This window comes from Carcharhinus amblyrhynchos, chromosome 11 (assembly GCF_965287045.1).
Source record: "Carcharhinus amblyrhynchos chromosome 11, sCarAmb.v2.hapA, whole genome shotgun sequence".
NCBI classification, from domain to species: Eukaryota; Metazoa; Chordata; class Chondrichthyes; order Carcharhiniformes; family Carcharhinidae; genus Carcharhinus; species Carcharhinus amblyrhynchos.
In genome coordinates, this window is record NC_137334.1 from 70,716,759 (window position 1) to 70,738,903 (window position 22,145).

At 41.6% G+C, this 22,145-nt stretch overlaps 1 protein-coding gene across 1 annotated transcript in view; it reads right to left on the bottom strand.

The window, feature by feature from the left end:
• Positions 1-22,145, bottom strand: part of LOC145350212 (low-density lipoprotein receptor-related protein 1-like) — a 1,564,930-nt gene that overhangs the window by 123,813 nt on the left and 1,418,972 nt on the right. The window lies entirely within an intron of this gene.

Consider the following 22,145-nt stretch of genomic DNA (forward strand, 5'->3'; position numbering starts at 1 on the left):
TTGAGGAGGGAGTGCTGTAAAATGGGGTGAGAAGTTGCCAGTGGAGTGGCTAACACCTTCCCATCATTCCCAGGCATACCCCACCACCAACCCCCACCCCAACTGCCACCACCTAACTACCAGAAGGTTAATTGATATCTTAACTGATCGTGGCCTAAGTCTCGGAACTCGAGGAGGCCCTGGCAAGGGGGAAGATGGACTGTCGATGGAAAAAGCAAAATGGCTTCTCGCAGATCCGTTTATTGGATAGGGGCTACGTTATGTGGGAAAATTGCGAGGCGAGCCCTATCTGGCATGCTTGCATCAGGTGGATTGGGTCCCTCCATCTTGAGTACTCTGTGTCCAAAGGAGGGACCTGTTGGTAGCAAGGAAATTAATCAGCAGAAATCCCTGCTCTTTACAATCGCCCACTTTCTCTCTCCCACACCCTTGCTGGGGCCTCCCTGAGTTCTGGGGATCCTCAGCCTTGGGCCGACTATAGTATTGACAGAGGCCACCACTCCCAGTGCTGCTGCCGGTTCTGGAGAGCTGCTGGTCTCTGATTAGCTAGTGGTTTGCAGAGTTGGGACATTCAACCCACAGGAAAAATTTCTAGATGGAAATTGCCCCTGCGGGTGCCAGGAACCCTGATGGCAGCCCAGAAATGGCTGTGGCGGGGTTTCCAGTCTCACAAGTGCAACTGTTAAATTTTACTCTTGATCTTACTTCTCGGTCTTATCTGCCCGATACTGTTCAGGTGAGAATTGGTAACTGCAGCCAGTGCTGATTTCAGATATAAATTAAAATCCACCTTTTTGGCACACTTCACAGGCAATGACCACCTTATTCTGTAGGTTTATTTATTGGTGTCACAAGTAGACTTAAATTAACACTGCAGTGAAATTACTGTGAAAATTCCCTAGCCAGCATACTCCTAATCGGGGACACTGAGGGAGAATTTAGCGTGGTCAATGCATCTAATCAGCACGTCTTTCAGATAGTGGAAGGAAACAGGACCATCCAGAGAAAACCCATGCAGACACAGGGAGAATGTGCAGACTCCACATAGACAGCAATTCAAGCTGGGAATTGAACTCAGGCTCCTGGTGCAGTGAGGCAGCAGTGCTAACCACTGTGCTGCTGTGCTGCCCACCCTTCACATCTTCTCTATTGTGATTCGGTTCCACTCACATTTTTACAAAGATATGTTTGATTTAGAGTCATTTATCTAATAATAGATCATTGCAATAATAAAAGCCTGAAGAAACAAAATTCAGCTCTTACAACACTTACTTCTGTTTCAGCAAAACTTTGAGATAGTCAGTCACATCAAAATTAAAGAAGCAATTGACTAAAGGGGCAGCACAGTGGGTAGCACTGCTGCCTCACAGTGCCAGGGACCCAGATTCAATTCCGACCTTAGGTCACTGTCTGTGTAGAGTTTGCACATTCTCCTCCTGTCCGCGTGAGTTTCCTCCGGGTGCTCAGGTTTCGTCCCACAGTCCAAAGATGCACAGGTTAGGTTGATTGGCCATGTTAAATTGATCCTTGTGTCAGGGGGATTAACAGGGTAAATACATGGGATTATGGGGATAGGTCTTGGGTGGGATTGCAGTCCATGCTGACTTGATGGGTCCAATGGCCTCCTTCTGCTCTGTAGGGATTCTATGATTCTACAGCTTGGTTTTCATATGAAATTCAGCAGAGCTTCTACTTTGACTGCCAAGGACTGATTGCTTTACACAACTGTGTTGCCTATTTGTTATGAATGAGTTCTTCAGGAGATATCCCCCATGCTCGACATGCTTTGCAGCACAAAGCTGTTTCGCAAGGACCACACATTTCAGTAAGCAAACAGGAATGCTTCATTGTGCTGTCTGACTGGCATTTATGAACTCAAAACTCTGGAAGTTGAACTGCATTTCTGATGTATTATTTATTAACTGGTGCACAGAATCATAGCGGAGAATTAATTCCATGTCACCGATAATCAGAGAGTAACTTGATTCTTAGTGGCTGAACATTGCTCTTTCTCATTTTAATGCTAACATCTTTCCAATGAAATGCCTACCTTTCACAATGCATTCCTGGTGCACAGCATAAGAAAGACCACAGAGTACCAATGAGGTGACAGAACTCATTAGTTTTTTTTGATTAACTTGTGTCTTGATGAAAATGAAAAACTGCAGCTGAAGTGGAATGAATATAATTGTGTTATTTTCCGAATAAGTAGATTTACAAGAACCTTTAATACATCCCTTTGCAAAAAACAACAGCTCACAGTCAAGGGCAGAGTTCTTGTGGGGTCAGAATGCAGGAGAGCAGCTTTGTTTCGTAATGCAAGTGATGAGATTATCTGATGAGTGCAAACTGTTGCCATGAGACTGAGGTGATGTTCTTTGCTGAAATTGTCTTTTAAAATGAAGCAATTAGATGTAAACGGATTTTTAGCAGTCTGAACATGTAACACCAATCCTCTAATGATCACGGTCACTGGCAAGAATGACATTGCTCTTCACAATATAGGTGCTGCGTTTATGTAAACGAGCAAAAGCAGGTCAGGAGAAATGTGAGGCATTTCTCTGCAAGATAATTCTGAAATATCTGTGACTGGTTTTGCACTCACACTTCTGAAAAAGCACAGCTTGCTTGTAATGCCATTAAAAAGCTTACGAAACTGTGTGAAACAGGCAGTGAGTTAACAATGCTAATTACATGTCAAATTTATTGCTATGTGAACAATTCATTTTAATTGGGTGATGGCATTAGTGTAAGCTGGAGGGAAGTTGTTAGATGAAGTCCAGTACATGCACATTTAATCTTTATACGTTAATGACTGCCATAAATGATTGGCATTTCTTATTCCATACATGCACAATATCCAAGGGTAAGTTATTGTTTCTTTCCCTGCCCCCCCAGAGGGTCACCACAAAACCAATTTCCAATGCGAAAAAGGCTTTTAATGGGCCTGTCTGGTAAATTTGACCAAGATCTGTGTCTCACATTAAAGCTCTATGATTCTGTCTGCCTGCAATTCCACAAAATGTAGTGTACGATATTCGCAGAAAGACAAGGTCCAGCTCAGTGCTCAACATCACAAAAGGTCAGGAAAATGGATTCCATCAAAATGTTTGCTATGTGAAATTCAAAGGCAAGCAAAATTGCAGTGCTGCTGATATATTTATTCTGAACACTTTAACCAAACTATCGCGCAAGAATATAAATGAACATTCATTGGAACAGAAATGTAAAACCAGTTTATGTATAAGCGCACTAAAATGCACTCTTGTGTTTGCTCATGTAGAAATATTTTAGATTTTGGGCATTTCTTTTCCAAGTTCTATGAACCACCCTGAACCACATACTATAATCTACACAATGCAGCAAGTTACAGAAATACACTATGTCTACACTTAAAGCAGAAGTGACTTTTTAAAATCAGACTATAATGTATTTTAAAAGGTAATCAACAAAATACAATGGGTTCCAAGCTTAGATACTGACATTCATTCGAAGGGCTCCTTCAAATGACAGCTCATAAATGCCAGCAAGGTCAAGATAGACAGAACTCACCAAATACAACAGAAACGATGTTTATGCACAAAGACTGCCGACAGACAATGAGCTGTGAAACCTTCAGCTGTAGAAATATGCTAGTATCCTCACTGGCTAGGCCTCATAATTAAATATCCAACATAAATATGTGCTTTTCAATGCAAATTATTTTTGAATTGTTCTTCCACAACTCATGAATTACTCCTAGACCTCTGAGAATATGATAGTGTAAATAATCACTTGCAAGACAGCAGAATGGGCTTCAGGTGCCTTGCCCTCTGATATTTCCTATTGCCCTGCAGATAAATCCTGGAATCTGTCCCTAACAGCACTACACCACATAGACTGCATCATTTTAACAAGATGGCTCACCACACTTTCTCAAGGGCCATTACAAATAGGCAACAAATGTCATCTCTTATGCATTGCTGTCATTGAGAGAGAGATTCTTGTCATCGCACTAGTTCACCAGATACTCTATCTCTTTCCTATAGTGTGTTACATCATTGTTTGAGATCCGATCCAGTATAGTGGTGTCATCAGCAAACTTGAAAATTGGGTTGGAAGGGAATTTGGCCATACAGTAAGAGGTGTATAAGGAGTATAGTAAAGCGTTGAGGACATAGCCTTGTGGAACACCTGTGTTGAGGATGATTGTGGAGAGGTGTTGTTACCTATCCTTACTGATGATGGTGGCATGATGGCACAGTGATTACCACTGCTGCTTCACAGCACCAAGGACCTGGGTTCAATTCCGGCCTTGGGTCACTGTCTGTGTGGAGTTTGCACATTCTCACTGTGTCTGTGTGGGTTTCCTCCAGGTGCTCTGGTTTCCTCCCACAGTCCAAAGATGTGTGGATTTGGTGGATTGGCCGTGCCCTTTAGGGTCAGAAGTATTAGCTAGGGTAAATGTGTGAGGTTATGGTGATAGAGCCTGAGTGGGATTGCAGTGGGTGCAGACTCAATGGACCAAATGACCTCCTTCTGCACTGTAGGGATTCTACCATTTTATGACTGTGGTCTATGGGTTAGGAAGTCTAAGATGTAATTGCAGAGGGAGGAGCCAAGCCCCAGGCCACAAAATTTGGAGTTGAATCTCGTAGGATTAATGGTGTTGAAGGCACAACATTTGCCACTCTCCAATCTTCAGGTACCTCACCTGTGACTATCGATGATTCAAATACCTCGGCTAGGGGACACGCAATTTCCTCCTGAGCCTCCCACAATGTCCTGGGATACACTTCATCAAGTCCCGCAAATTTATCTACTTTGATGCACCTCCTTCTCTGTAAAATGTACACTGCTCAAGACATCACTATTTATTTCCCCAAGTTCCCTCACATCCATGTTTTTCTCAACAGTAAATACTGATGAGAAATATTCATTTAGGATCTTACCCGTCTCTTGTGGATGCGCACATAGATGATCTTGTTGATCCTGAAGAGGCCCTACTCTCTCACTTGTTACTCTTTTGCCCTTTATGTATTTGTAGAAGCTCTTTAGACTCTCCTTTGCCTTATCTGCCAAAGCAAGTCTTCTGACTCTAAGCAGTCCCATAGGAGACCATCAGATTCCTCAGACCAACATTTGGCGAAGTTTAGGACCCTGGAGACATCTGATCTGAAGCTGACCTGGACTTGCCAATCATGTGGCAACTGCAGCCAGTGCTGGAGACCTAGAGCCAGGCTTTCCCTGCACCAGCTCCCACTGACCTAGAAGCCAGGGCCTTTACTCTGAAGATTCCCCACAACCAGGAAAGCACCTTAGAAGCCAGGATCTTCAATCTGCCACTCCTCAGCGATCATGACACCCCACTGGAGCCACCACCTTCACTCCCTCAGCTCCCACAGCTCAGGAAAATGCCATGGTAGTCAAGGCCTTCACTCTGCCAGTCTCCACTGGCAAAATCTGCATCCCTGGGACTCTGGTCTTCTATTCTCTCCCCAGCTTCCATCAAACCCGATGGCCAAACCAGCAAGTTTGGCGCTAAAGTCTCCACTCCATGAGCCCCCAACCCTTCTGACCTGGAGAACTATGACCTCCTGCAGGCCCCATGCACTCCCCCTACTTCCCCTCTTCTATAGTTGCCCCACACTCCTTAAACTGAACTTCCATTGCCTAAAAATCACTAACACTGCTCTTTTAAATGTATTTGCAGACCTAGAGATCTTCCCACCTCCAAATGAAGACCCTGATCTGTCAGTGACCCTGAGGACCCCAACATGTGGACCCGGACATCAGTTCAGCTGCGCTTGCGACCCCAGACACGTATGTGCATCCATTTGTTAGAGGAAGCTGCTAAAAATAAAAGTTTTCCTTTGTTAGCTGCAAGGGAACTGACAGACACCTATTGAAAGCTTTGAAATATTTTCTTTTACTGCTGTATGTCAGTGATACTAATAAATACTTTTGTATTTTTAAAAAAATCAACATTCTATTATTTCTCATTGTCATTTTGTTTATATCACAGGATATGGGCGTCACTAATAAAGCCAAAATTTATTCACACTAGTTGGCATTAAAAACTGATTGAACTGCTGCAGTTCAGATGGCGAAGATAATCTTACAGTGTTGTTAGGGAGGGAATTCTAAGATTTTGACCAGGCAACACTGAAGGAACAGTAAAATATTTCCAAGTGAGGATGGCATGTATCACGGAGTAGTGGTGTTTCAAAACACTATCTGCCTTTCTCCTGCGAGACTGTAGATGTTGGGAAATCGTGGTGAAGAAGTCGAGGCAAGTTGCTGCAGGGCATTCGGGCAAATGGAGAGTGTTCATCACACTTCTGACTTCCATTTTGTCAATGCTAGAAGTGATTTGTGGGGGGCTGGTGGGTGTCAGAAGGACTCACTCACGCCAGAACGGTTAGATTCTCATCTGCTTCTGTAGCCTAGTAGAGCTTCTGCTGAATGATAACCCGCAGGATACAGATGGTGAGGTCTCCCTGGTCATTGTGTCCAGAAGGTCAACAATATATTCCATTATTTTACTACTCAGAATTATGGATATTCAATCACTAAACATATTTAAGGCTGGAATAGAGAGATTTTTGGTTTTTCGGGGAATTAAGGGATATGGGAAGTGGGCGGGCAATTGAATGGAAGCCCAAAATTCAACTGTGATTGCATTAAATAGCAGATCAGGCATAAAGGGCCAAATGGTCTACTCCTGCTCCTGGTTCTTGTATTCTTATGCAGCAGTTTCAACAGGTTGACAAATTATTTTTAGGTATGCTGGGTTCTGCTCCTGACATAATCTACAATGCTCCTCACTGAACCAGGATTGACCATCTGGTTTGATGGTAATGATAAAGCAAAGGACACACCAGGCCATGAAGTTACAGATTATGGTGAAATATATTTCTGCTGCTGCTGAGGGTCCTCAATGCATCATGGATTCCCAATTCTGGGCTGTTTGGTAGTTTCTTAATCTATCCCAGCTAGCATTGTGGTAGTGTGGTGTAACATAACTTTGTCTCCACAAGAACAGTGTGTGCCCACTCCTACCTATACCATAATTGACAGATCAAATAGGTTATCTCGCTTGATGGTTCTCTCACTACCTGCTGCCAGCCCAGTCTGTCAGATACATCCTTTAGGACTCAGCCAGTTTAGTTAGTCATACTGCTACTACACTACTCTTGATAATGAGCATCAAAGTCCCCTGTCTAAAGAACAATATGTGCCTCTTTTAGTCCTCAGTGCTTCTTCCTTGTGGTATCCAACATGTAGGAGCACAGGTCCATCAGCTCAGGGAAGGCAATAGGTTTATTTGCCCATTTTTGACCTAATCTTATGAGACTTCATAGAATTCAGAAACAATATTTAGGACACCCAGGACATCACGCTCCTATATATGCACTGAAGGATATCGTGAACTACAGTGATGGAAGAAACACAGAATCACAGTCAGTAAAACACAGAAGGAGGACACAGGCCAGTTCCCCGTAAGAGCAAAGTGAGTGCCACTGCCCCACTTTCTCCTCAAAACCCTGAACTTCCTTCTTTTCAGAAAATAATCCAATTCCCTCTTGAGTGCCTTTATCGAATCTAACACGCTATCAGGCAACGCATTCTATATCCGAACCCCTCACTGCATGAAAAGTCTTTCGTCATGTCACAGTAGCTTATTTTTTCAATTACTTATCTGTACCCTCTTGCTATCAATCCTTCCATCAATGGGGACTGATTTTCCCCATCTATCCTGTCCGGACCCCTCATAATTTTGAATATTTCTATCAAACTTCCTCTCAAACTTTTCTTCTGCAGGGAAAACAATCCCAACTTCTCCAATCAATCCATATTACAGAAGTTCTTCATTCCTGGGACCAGTCTTCCGAATATTTTCTGCACTCTCTAATACGTTTACATTTTTCCTAAAATGTACTGTGCAACACTGGACTCAATACACCACTTGAGGACCAAACAGTGTTCTATACAAGTTTATTGCAACCTTACTCTGTGCCCTTATTAATAAAGCATACAGCTTCTCAGGTTGCAATATGCTTTATTAACCATTCTTTCAACCCTGTCTTGTCACTATCAATGATTCATTTATACACACCCAGGTCCCTCTGCTCCCATACCCCCTTTAGATTTGTACCCTTTATAACCCTTTTTTTAATTGACTCTCTGCGCTCTTCCTACCAAAATGAATCACCTCACACTGCTCTGCATTGAATTCCATCTGCCATTTGTTTGCTTATTCCATCAACTTGTCTATCAGTGGAATTCTACCACCCCTTCCACCACAGAATCAGAGTGGGCGAGAGTCCAACAACAGAAATCCGCATTTTCCTCAGGCGAGTCTCGCTTAAACAAGGCTGTAAAATCCTGCCCTATACCTTCTTTTGAAGCTCTCTGCTACCTTTCTCATAATGCTGCTAAATTTTATACCATCCACAAATTTTAATGTTGGTCAAGGTCACTACCAAATATTAGGAAGAGCAATGGCCCCAAAATTAAATCTTTACTATATTAAGGAATATATCTTAAAGGAAGAACATTTTAAGATTGCCATATTGCACTGCTTCACAGAAAGCCATACTCAAATGAATCTGGATGAATACTTGAGCAAAAATTGGAAAATGAATGCAATTTTGATCACTTTTTGCCCTAGATCACCAATTACCCTAAGGGGAAATTCTACCCCTTTCACAGCACACAACTCAGGATGATTACAGTTCAAATAAATGTATAATATTGAGGCTACAAAAATTGAGATATTTATGTAATTCTGAAATGAAATTGCTGTGAAACTTACAAATCGGATAACCACTTGAAGATTGCATGAGAGGAAAATGGACTTCCTTAGTTACCTCTTCTTAGATACAAAGCAAGAAGATATCTTCATTTATTTGTTGCTCATCTTAAAATCTTTTCGCATGGAATTCACAATCAAGTCAAGCAAATATCCTGAGACGCTGGCAAACTAAAGACTAATTATGGTGATTTGCAAATGCACTATTGACTTAAAAAATAGAACTATTTGAAATAATTGCCATTCTGATTATGTTAATTATGTTCATTGGACAGTCAATAACAGATATAATTAAAGTCAAAGCTGGTACAAAGGTTCCATGGAATTCGTTAAAAATCATCAGAATTCTAAATGATGTTTTGGAGGGATCATTCTAGTCTCAAACAATGAAGTGTTGATTCCATAAGATCAGTAAGATTTTTGATTGCTCCTCGAAGAGTGTAAAATTTATTTATGGAAATATCACACAAAAACTGGACAGAGTCAGCCCATTAAAAGAGGAAATAATCCCTGCATTGGAATGCCTAGGTGCAAAATACACTCAGAATGGGGGCTTGATCTTCAAATAAAGTATTGCAGAGATCTTTTGCATATTTGAAGAGTCTTCTCTCCAATGAAGGCCTTCAGGCCTCCAGGCCCTAAGCTCTCTTCCTGAGCATCTCAGCCTCTCTACCTCTGTTCCTTTGAGATGCTCCTTACAACCCATCTGTTTTCCTCAAGCCTTGATTCACCCCTGCTAATATCATTAAAACGTATGTGCATTTCAGTGAGATATTTCCTGCCTTTTACACAGAGAGAGGAATTTGGTGTATATCTTGTGTGATCATCAGGAAGATACACAACACAAAAAGGCATGGATCAATAGCCTTGTCAGGAAATGCCAACAAATCCCCTCCATCATGGCAGAAGTACCTGGGCTCAATGAAAAATCACTCAATTTACATGCACATCTTTGATATACCCTGCCCCTTGGAGGCACTGAACATATTGCATGCAGCTAGACTAGGGAAGGAAGTGTCCTGGACCTCTATGGTCCAAGTGATGCCGTGGCCAAACAAGATAGCTGAGCAAAAACATTTTTGATCATTGCTCCTAATTGGAGTAGTAAGCCACAATCCTCCAACGTCACCCCGGACCACCTCTCTTAAGACTGGCACTTTACTTTCTTCCCAGCATGCTGATTACAACTAGCATAACTAATTGAGATCCTAGAAACTCCTGGACATGGTGGGGCATAGCCCCAGCACTGCTACCTTGATATCTATTACCTTGCTTGGGATGTTCAGTCACTCCATCCGAAATATTGTTTGGATTGTCCAGGGAAAGGTTAGGAGTCTGATTATCTAGATCCTTGCCTGATTTGCAGCTCCTCTACATCCATACAACATTCAGGATGGGACTGTACTTGAAGGGTGGATGATTTTTAATTCTAAACAATAGTAGTTTATTTGTTTGAGCTTGAGTATATTTGTTCATCTCAGGTATCATAGCAGATAATTTAACTTCTTCTATCAATCTGAAATTGGGGGTTACTGTAGTCTGCCTTTAAGAGATGTCACTAGAAAGGAAACGTGTCATGACGTGCCATCACAATTTCTGGGCACAGCAGCAGATTACCGTTACACTTTAAAGATTCAGATTAATCAGTTCTATGCACTTATGCAATAGTCAACAATCATGAACATGTATTGTATTTCTTTCAGAGAGAAAAAGTATCTTTAAGAATAAAGGGGATGTTATAACCTGCCTTTAGATGACAGCAGAGTGAGGCGACTTCTTGCAAGCTGTGCTCAGCATACCCTCTAATTCTATATTTTAGTCTCATTCAATGTTTCTAAAACTCTATTCTAAGTAATTTAAACTCTTTAACAATGCATGATTAACCCTAGCTATGACTGTGACACTATATTCTGCAGCCTCTCCTTTCCTTCTCTCGGTACGGTATGCTTTGTCTGTATAGCTCAAGAAACTGTACATTTCATTGTATACTAGTACATGTGACAATAATAAATCAAATCAAATTAAGGAAATTCAGCATGACATCACTTGAAGGAAAGTATATCGTATGATGTAGTCTTAGTTTCACTTTTGCTTCGAGCAGAGCACACATACACAGCTCTGATGCTGATTTATACTACAGTATAAATTCCGATTTATACCTCTGTATAAACTGTTCTCATGTACCTAGTTTTAATGAGTGAATGCACAATGCATTTACCCAATCTTTTAAGAGCAATTAGTGCCCTGTGTCTCATTACAGTAAATAAGTCCAAGGTATTATATCATTACAATAACACAACAAGGGAAATGTCCAGTTGAGGCAGCTTGGTATTGGGCTTTGACACTCATTTAAACTACATCATAGAGTTGTGAACACCTTTTGCATGTGCCCTTGGGCTATAATCCATTAAAGGAGATCTGGCCTTCAGCTCCCGAGGCCCCAAGGTCTCTGTTCTCACAGTTTGCTAGTGCTGGTGGGCAGTTGTTAGGGAGATGAAAATTAGGATGTAGCATTAGAAAGTAAATAGGCCCAAAGAATTGAGAGCGATAAATAACTCTAGAGTAAGAAATGGTGTAGGTGGGTCAGAAACGAGAGAATACAGGAAATTTCTGATTAGATTTACAGTGCATGTGTGTAAATACATGAAACCTGGCAAAAGATGAGTGAGCGGCAAATTGCAGCAAACATGTGGAAATATGATATCATGGTGAAAATGGAATCCTGACTTACAAAGGGTAGAACTGGGTACTAATTATCCCTGGGTACAAAGCCTTCAGGAAAGGTAGGACAGGAAAGAAAGGAGGATGGATTACAGGCTTAATTAAGGAGAACAGTGCTGGAGAGAGGGGATGTCTTGGAGGACTAAGAACATAATCTACTTGGTTGGAGTTAAGAAACAATAGAGGTGCCTTTTTATTACTGGGCACGTTATAAAGACCATTAACTACAGGGAAAAATATGGAGCACCAAATCTGTGGGGAAATTACTGAGAAGAGCAAGAGGTACAGAGTTGTGATCATGTGGAACTTGTACTATAGACTGAGATAGTAAAGTATAAAGGGGGAAGAGTTTCTCTAATGTGTCCAATGTGTTTTGGTCAGTACATTTCTGGTCCAAAAAGGGAGGGGAAGGTTCAAGGGAATGAGATTGGTCAAAAGGATCAAGTGAGGGGAAAACTTAGTGGCAATGATCTTAGTGTCATTACATTCAATCATAACGCATTGGAAAAGGACAAGCAGCAGTCTGGAGTAAAAACATTTATTTGGAGAATGGTCAATTTCAATGGGTTGAGAACAGATCTGGTCTGAGTGAATTGGAATGAATGATTCACAGATAAAACTGCAATCAAACATGAGCTGTTCTTAAAACGGGGGCGGTATCAGTCCAACTGAGGGTACAAGTGGGAAAGGTGGGACAAACAAAAGAGATGGAGAATAGACAAAACAGAAAAGGGTGAAAGCAGATAGTTCAGATGTGAAGTGAAAAAGTTAATAAAAGGAGCAAGAGAAAGAATGAGAAGTGATTGGCAGCAATCATAAAATGAAATTCAAAAGTTTTCTACAGGTACATCAATCATCAAAGGGTAGTGAGAGGAGTAGTGGGGCTAATTATGAACCAGAAAGGAGACCAACCCGTAGAGGCAGATGGCAGGCTGAGGTACTAAATGAATATTTTGCATCCCTGTTTGCCAAAAGAGATGCTGACAAAGTCAGGATAAGAGAGTAGATAATTAAGACACCAGATGAGCTAAAAATTAATAAAGGAGGTATAAGAAAGATGGCTTTACTTGTTGATAAGTGGATAAGTTGATTGGTTACCTGGACCAGTTGAGGTTCATCCAAGAATGCTCAAGAGAAGTAAAGGTTGCAATGGAGACGTACTGATCTGAGATATGAGGTTGAAACGAGAGGACGGGAAACCTATAAACGTTACTCGCTTGCTCACTAAAGAATGTTGAGGTTAACTCAACTCCAACAGGCCAATCTGTTTAACCTCAGTGGTGGGAAATGATAATCTTGAACATAATCAAGACCCTGAGCATGTTCTCTTCCAATTTCGTCTGTTGGGAAAGTGATACAAACGTCTGAGGACACGTACCAACTGACTCAAGAACAGCATCTTCCCTGCTGCCATTAATTTTGAATGGACCCACCTCATATTAAGTTGATCTTTCTCAACACCTTAGCTATGACTGTAACACTACATTCTGCAATCTTCTCTATGTACGGTTTGCCTTGTCCGTATAGTGCACAAGAAACAAATATTTTTACTGTGTACTAATACATGTGACAATAATAAATCAAATCAAAATTAACAGTTACTGAGACAATGTGGGTGACTTAATTCAAGACAACATAGATTTGTTAAAGGCAAATTAAGTTTAATTAAGTTGATTGAGTTTTTTGATGTGATAACAAAGAGGATCAATGAGGGTAATATGATTGATGTGGTGTATAAAAACTTGCAAAAGACTTTTGATAAAATGCCATACAATAAGATTGCCAGAAAAGCTGGAACCCATGGATTAGAAGGAACAACGGCAGCATTTATACAAAGTTAATAAAATGGCAGGAAAGGTTGGTATTGAATGTTGATCATTCAGAATGGATGAATTACATTGTGGGGTGCCCCTGCTTCTCTTCATCTATATTTATTACTTATACTTGGGTATAAAGGGGACAATTTCAACATACAAAACTTGAATGTATAGTCAACTGTGAAGAGGATAATGATGGACTTCAAGAGGACATAGATTGGTGGAATAAAACTGTTACACTCTGGTTCCAGCAATCAACATGACGAGGTGGATATAATTTAATGCAGAGAAGTAACACATTTTGGATGGAAGAATGAGTAGAAATAGCATAAGCTAAAAAGCACAATTCAGAGACAGAGAGATCAGGGGTTATGCCTCCACAAATCATTAAAGATTTGACAAGTTGAGAAAATGTTTAAAAAGGCAAATGGGATCCTGGGCTTTATAAATAGTGACACTGTACAAAAGCATGGAAGCTATGAAGAAAATTCAAAAACACCAGTTCCGCCTCAACTGGAGTATTGTGCCCAATTCTGGGCACTACATTTTAGGAAGGATGTGAAGACAATGTCCAGAAAAAATTGACAACAATGAATTTCAAGGGATGAAATACTTCAGTTACGTGGAGAGATTGACATTGTTCTTCTTGGAGAAGATTGAAAGGAGATTTAATAGAAATATGCAAAATCTTGAAATGGCTAGACAGACCGGAGAGAGAGAAACTGTTTCCTTTAACACAAGACACATATCTAAGGCAATTGGCAATATGAATTTTTTAGTGTAGCAAATGGTCATGATATGGTATTCATTGCCTGAAAAAGGCAAGTTCAAACATAGTTTACACAATAATTGGACAATCTCCTGAAATGATGAAAATATAGATCCATAGGGAAAGAACAAGTGACAGGCACTACCTAAATTCTTCTTCAATGGCTAAAGCTCTGTGGGCCAAATAGCCTCCTCCTGTGCTGGAATCATTCTATGAATGTGTGTTTCTAACTTGGACATCTTGAATTGTATTTTAACTCTTATGTTGGGCACAATAACAGTTCAGCTTTTTTTTAAAAAAAGAATCATTGTTGACCAATGTGAATACACTGCGTTTCAGGAAAAATGAGACACCACACAATTTGTGAGTGACTCTGTCTCCTTAACAAAAACAGTGAAGTCTTATTTCAGTCAAAAATCTTGTTTTCTCTAAGAGTTCTGCTGTCCATTTATCAGAAAGATGGGTCTTCTAAGAGTGGAACATGCAGTTGTTTAAGCGTTCATTATTATAGTGATGGATTGACCCTTGTCAACAGTATAACCATATGCATGTGCGCAGCTGTGTTTATTTATAATGATGAGCATGGTTTGGTTGTAATGATCAGATTTGCAGCACTCTATCTCCCACCATGGTCTACTGTTTGATCCTGGGAAGGAAGTTCACAGCATGTCCATCTATAATCAGCATGAAACAAAATATCACAACTTGCTGAATGTAATGATTAACTGATCAGTCAGCCACTGACAGTGATCTAAGGAGAAATTTTATTAATAAACACATACGCAGGAATTATTCAGTGGAAATAAATCATCTTTCCTCTGTAATGATATTACAAAATCTGTTGTTTGACTTTTTTACCCACATTTTCTCAAACATACATATGTCGAATGAGTAGTGCAAAATTATGGGCCAAAGTAAACTTTGTGGAAAAAACAATGCGTCAGATTTTGTTGTGAGCAGTTAATGAATATCATCTTCTATTCTTCCAACTTGCACTTACCCATCAAATTTCTGCAAGCTTGTGTATGGTAAGTTGGTTGCGGCACAATAGCACAGGGGTTAACATTGCTGCCTTACAGCACCAGGGACTCGGGTTCAATTCTGGCTTGGCACACTGTCTGTGTGGAGTTTGCACATTCTCCGTGTGTTTCCTCTGGGTGCTCCAGCTTCCTCCCACAGTCTGAATGACATGTTGGTTAAGTGTATTGGCCATGCTAAATTCTTCCTCGGTGTACCTGAACAAACGCCAAAGTGTGGCAACTAGGGGATTTTCACAGCAACTTAATTGCGGTGTTAACATAAGCTTACTTGTGACACTAATAAACAAACTTCAAAAAAAAAGTTACTATCAGTGAGAAATCCACACAGCACTCCACCATCACACAGTGTCTGGGAACTGTGTGCAGAAGGCAGCAAGTGGTGTATCTTCTTAACTAATCAGTTTAAAGAATGGTTAACAAGCAGTGCAGACTCAGAATTTGGAAATGCATGCAAAAATAATGAATTCATAAGAACATAAGAAATAGGAGCAGGAGTAGGCCATCTAGCCCTTCGAGCCTGCCCCGCCATTCAATAAGATCATGGCTGATCTGTTGTGGCTCAGTTCCACATTCCCGCCCTCTCCCCATAACCCTTAATCCCCTCGCTTATCAAAAACCCATCAACCCGCGTCTTAAAAATATTTAGCAAGGCAGCCTCCACCACCTCAACGGGCAGAGAATTCCAGAGATTCACCACCCTTTGAGTGAAGAAGTTCCTCCTCAACTCCGTTCTAAACCGCCCCCCCCCTTTATCTTGAGATTGTGCCCCCTCGTCCTACTGTCCTTTCTGAGCGGGAAGAGTCTCTCCACCTCTATCCTATCCATCCCATTCATCATCTTATATGTCTCAATGATATCTCCCCTCATTCTTCTAAACTCTAACGAGTACAAGCCTAGTTTACTCAGCCTCTCCTCATAGCTCAACCCCCTCAACTCTGGTATCAGTCTAGTAAACCTCCTCTGCACTCCCCCCAAGGCCAAAATATCCTTGCGTAAGTACGGCGACCAAAACTGCACACAGTACTCCAGCTGTGGCCTCAGCAATGCCCTATACAGCCGCAACAAGACCTCCTTACTTTTATATTCAATCCCCCTCGCTATGAAGGCCAGCATTCCATTCAATGTGAATTAGAAACTCAAAGATTAAAACGAGGGAAAGAAAGAATGGAGTGGGAGAGAAAAGAAAGCAAAAATAAATATGTTATTGTTTTATTGCCAACAATAATTAAAAACTGAAGGAATAAGTCACCAAACTTATTAAAGTTGATTGTTGATGATGAAGAGACTTGATTGACAGCTATTAACACTGAGCATACTGTTGAAACAGTACTTAGACTAGAATGGACAAGCCCCAATCCTTTTTTTTACAATGATTTTGATCCAAAAGCGATGTCAGTACAATTTTAATTCCATGCTGTTCAATACGTTTGAAAGGAAAAATTGATGCCAAAATATCTTGTTTTTTTTAACATGAAAATGTATATGAAATTAATTGGGCACTTGGTCTTGAAGAAAGAATAAAGGAATCACTTTTTTTTCATCTTCTTCTCTGAACTTTCCCTCTCAGAGATCTAAAAAATGCTACTCCTGCTGAACAGTTTTTTCCCCTTGATGTATTAGAATTCAATGTACCCTTCCATAATGGCCATGTTTAGTACATTAAAAAAAAATCTGTCTACAGCTCAGTAAAAATGCTGCTAGCCTCATCATTATTTTCACAGCAAAGTCTGTGTTCATATAATTATGAAATCATAAAATGCACTATATTTGTCAACTTAGTTCATTCATTCGGAAATGAAGCTTTCCGGTTTCCGATCTTATTCTCTGAAAATATCCTGAAAAAGTTCCCACTATCCAGAAAATGATCTAAAGTAATCTAGGATGAAGGTTTTCTTCTTGACATATGTTTTGAATTTCTCTTTCATCTACTGTTTTTAGCTGTTCTTCCTTGTCCCATAAGAGTTCAGTCCCATTTGTGACTCCTCAGATACTGAAGCTTGCATGCAGCAAGCAAGAGCTGGACAACATTCAAGCTTAGGCTGATAAGTGGCAAGGGCCGGATAATGGCCATATCCATTCATTATTACTGAACCCACCACAATCAATATCCTACTCATCAACATTGATCAGAAATTTAACTGGACCAGCCATATAAATACATTGGCTACAAGAGCAAGCCAAAGAATGATGTGGTCAATAGCCCACTGTCTGCCCTCTTAAAGCCTGTCCATTATTCACAAAGCACAAGTCAGGATTATAATGGGCGACTCTCCACTTGCATGGATAACTGCAGCTCCAACACTACCTGAGAAGCTCAATACCATTCAGAACAAAGCAGTCCATTTGATCAGCACCCCTCCACTGCCTCAAATATCCACTCCTCCCACCACCTCAAACACAGTGATGGGAGTGTGTACTATGTACAAGGTGCATTGCAGCCGCTCACCAAGACTCTTTCAACAATACCTTCGAAACACACAATTTCTATCACTTAGAAGGACATGAGTAGCAGATGCATGGGAGCACCACCTACAAGACCCTTTCCAAGCCAAACAGCATTCTAACCTTGAAATATAATCCTTCGCTACCCTTCATTAATTCCTTCAATGTTGCTGGGTAGAAAACATGGATCGTCCTTCCAATCAACACTCTCAGTGTACCCACAACAGATGGGCTGCAGCAGTTCAAGAAGGTGGCTCATCACCATCTTCTCAGGGGCAATTGGGGATGAACAACAAATGTTGGCCTCACCAGTGTTCACATCCCAGGAATGAAGAAAGAAATTCTTGGCATACCTGGATGTATGTTCTACCTCGACATAATCCATAACATTTCATACCTTTAATGATCTTACTATAAGGACAACTTTTAACTTCCTTTCAAAGTTGGTATCCAGTTTTTCTACATGTGTCATTCAATCAAGATGACAAAAATAATTTTAACTGCACTGCCTGAATACTTCTCAAACATCCTGAACTGAACACTCAACGAGTAATCTAACCAAGACACTATATGGTTTCAGCACGACAATTTCTGACTTAAACTCTATATTGATTAAGCAGTATAATTCAATTTATGATTCCATTAACTAATTAATACTCTGGCTAGGCCTTTCAGCAACTACTGCTCTTGTCATTAAGAAGATTCATACAAGCTCTGAGGAACTCTCATTTGTAAAAACACATATTGACCCTACTATTCGGATTTTCAGACAAGCAAAGACTCTTCAATTTTCTTGCTCCGAGAAAGCACTTCCTAATCCAACATCATTAAAAACAATACTAAAAATACTTTGAACACTCAGACCCAAACAAGGAAACAAGAGGCGGGATCATGAGCCCGTGTTCAGGTCTATAGGAATGCTGCTCAAGATCCAACTCAACATGGGAGTTGTGAATCTCGCCTGCACTCCTCACAAGTGTTGTTCCCATGTTCACATTCACAATGGACGTGAGCCTAATTTAAAGACTACATTATCAGGAGTTGAGTACTCAGTGTATTTTCAAACAGCGCCAACTGACGTCACATCAGCACAGTTTACAATAGGTTCATCTGGGGATCCTCTCGGGAAGTGTAAAGACAACCTTGCCCCCAAGGGAACAGGGACTAGGCCAGGCAGTGGCCAGGCACTGTCTTGTCACTGCTCCCAGTACAGGTTGGCACTGCTAGGTTGGCAACTTGATGACCTGGCAGTGCCAGCCTCTGCTGATGGTAGTCCGAGGGGTGGACCCCAGTGGGAGTCCACAAAGGGGAGGGGGGGATTCATTTACATCTGGATGGGTGGAATGGATGTGGAGCTGGGGATGCTGGTGATATCCATTTTGGGGGGGTGGGGTGGGGTGGGTTATTGCTGGCAATCGCTGTATATGTGTGGGGTTTGGGGGGAAGGGATCCAATGTTTGGTGGGGAAATGGAGGGGGTGGTGCCAACACTGAGTGCTGGGGGGTGGGTAATGGCGTTCAATGCTGGGGGGGGGGTGGGTGCGTTGGGAGGAGATGGTGCCAGCACTGACTGTTGAGGGTTGGGGTGGGTGAGGATGGGGATGCCAGCTCTGATCAGGTGGCAAGGATGGGTGAATGCCGGCACTGATCAGGGGGTTTGGGGAGGTTTGGGGGGAGGTTTGAGGGGGGAGGGCAGGGGTGGGGGAGGGTGAATGCCAGCATTTACTGCCCATCTCTCATTTCCCTTAACTCATACCACACAGCATTAGTCTCAGCCTCTGGATTGCTCATCCAGTGACCTTAACATCACTCCACTGCCTCAATTCATCTGATCAAAGAATCCCTACATTGCAGGAGGAAGCCATTTGGCCCATTGAGTCTGCACCGACTGTCTGACAGAGCAGACCACCCCAACCCCATAACCCCACACATTTACCCCACTAATCTCCCTAACCTACACATCTTGGGGCACGAAGGGACAATTTAGCATGGCCAATCCACCTAACCTGCACATGTTTGTACTGAATGAATCAATTCCTCCCATGGAGGAATATGTGTGATCTTTACAATTGTTAACCTTAATTCAAACACGATTGTCATTTGTGAATTATCCAGTCAGCTTGTTCAAGTAAACAAAATCCAGCAGTCATACATTTCCTTACAATATTTAATGTATACTGAACAGCACAGCGAAACACAGCTTTGAATCCCTGCGTCATTGAAAGCTCCTCATCAGTTCAGAGAAGTTAAAAACTATACAGATCACAATGAGACAGGTCTATGGAGACAGAAAGGGAAAGAGTTGAAGGGAAATAGACCTTTCATTTGAAATCACTGGAACTGAGTGCTTTTTCTGTTTTTGACAAGAATGCTGTGACAGGCGTCCTTTAATTGAATCCACAGCACCGGCTGATGCTCATTGAATAAATGGCAGTATTACCAGCAACAGTGTGGCTCATCATTTGATGAGATAAGGAATGGAAATAACTGTGCCTTACACTCAGATCAGATTCAGGCAACCGTGCCACAAAATTGTTACACATCAAAGAGATTCAAAGGAAAGCAAGCCGCGGGAGCAGTTTATAAAACAGTTGGAAATCTGAGCACATTCAAGTGTTTTCTTTTTCAAATACTCCAGCATTTTTTTGCTTTCTATAATTTTATTGATAGAGGTTATTTTGGCCACAATAATCAATCATGGATGGGATCTTTTTTCACCTGGAGGGCAAACTGGCCATTTTGTCAAAGTTTAATTTTAGTTTTTACAGTCAACTCATTTCTGTAATTCAGATCAATATATTTATGTATATAATTCTAAACAACTGGAGGAGTTAGTTCCTTTTGCTGCAGGTGCTGTAGAGTTTGGACTGCCGGTAACATTTCCCTTCATTAGTTTAAAGGTATTAGATGTGATGAAACAAAATGAGGGTTATTTTCAACTTCTTCTTGAAGCGTAAAATGGATGTCGCGGACCTGGTGATTTAATGGGGAGAAAGTTCTGGTGGCTTCAGTACAAGGTGCCCGACCCGCAACACTGATTTTATGCTTCAGTGATAGTTCATACATGACCCCTATTACATTTCAAGCGAATAAGATTGTATTACATGACTATCACGGAGGTAGACAAGACCTTCCTTTGCCCATTGGTTTGCCAGTTGTACAAAGAACAAAGAACAGTACAGCACAGGATCAGGCTCTTTGGCCCTCCAAGCCTGCTCTGATCATGATGCTCGCCTAAACGTAAACGGTTATGGAGTCCCTATCCTTCCATTCCCATCCTATTCATGTATTCGTCTAGTTGCCCCTTAAATGCTGCTTTCATACTTGGTGCCACCACCTCCCCAGGCAGCGCGTTCCAGACATTCACCACCCTCTGTGTGAAAAACTTGCCTTGCACATCTCCTCTAAACTTTTACATTTCTATTTATGAGTAGATTTGTCACGGCCAGTCACTTACGATTATGTGTAATTCCACGAGCAACACCAGCGCAGTGTTCAGCAAACTGGGGAAGTACCACTGATGGGATGAAGGGTTCGATTGTATTGCTCATGTACAATTTGACAACCGTGCAAATAGGTTTGTCTGTTACATCAAAATAGCTTAACTGCATCAGGTGATGGTTGGTTTCAAATTGTTCTGCTGCATAACATAAACAAGCCTGTAGGAATTATCTTTTGAAAGCAGATAAACATGACAATATGATGTATTTCGGGATTGGATACCGTCCTAAGGAATGTTTTCTATTTCTGCCGGTTAAGTTGACTGGAGCTTACTCATCACTCACAAGTTCTCCAGTCTGCCCTATCAAGGAAAGGTGCATCAGAATTCAGATGGTAAATTTACTTGCCTCTTATTTATACCAATATAAAAAAGTATAGTCCTACATGATGGATATAGCTTCATTGACAAATGATACTATAATGTTAATTGTGGTTCTCACTTCTTGCATCTGAAGCTTGTGGGTCAGAACCAAGTCCAGGGGCTGAAACACAAAAGCTAGGAATGACACTAGAGCGTACGACTGAAGGAGTTTTGTGCTTTCAGATGAGATGTTAATCCAAGGCCCCATCTGGGATAGGGAAAAGATCAAAAGGCAAAGGTCAGGGTTTTCCCATCATTTATCAGTGTCAGGCCCTGACCGAAAGCTGGCATGGATTTCTCCAGATGCACTGCCGAGTTTTCAGATCAATCTTGAGTCAGTCTGACCAAAATAAATTGGGGGCGGGGGCAGGGGAGGCATGGTTTATGCCACCACTTTGCCAGGCATGACCCAAAAGCACAAACAAAGCTGGCTCCACAAAGATCGGGGCAGCATCTACGAAGGGTGCCCTGAGCGGAACTCAGCTGAAACTCCCCCCAGCAGCTCCCCCACCTACCCCCCACACCGTCCCCACCACTCCGCACACCCACCAGCACCATGAAGGCAATGGAGGCTCTGCCCCTGCCACAGTTCATTATTGGGGGTTCTTTCCACCCCCATTCCCTCACCATGGCGCAATAATCAGGGACATCCTCCACTCGCCACAACGCGATCATCGGACACTCTTCCCCCTTCATCGCCA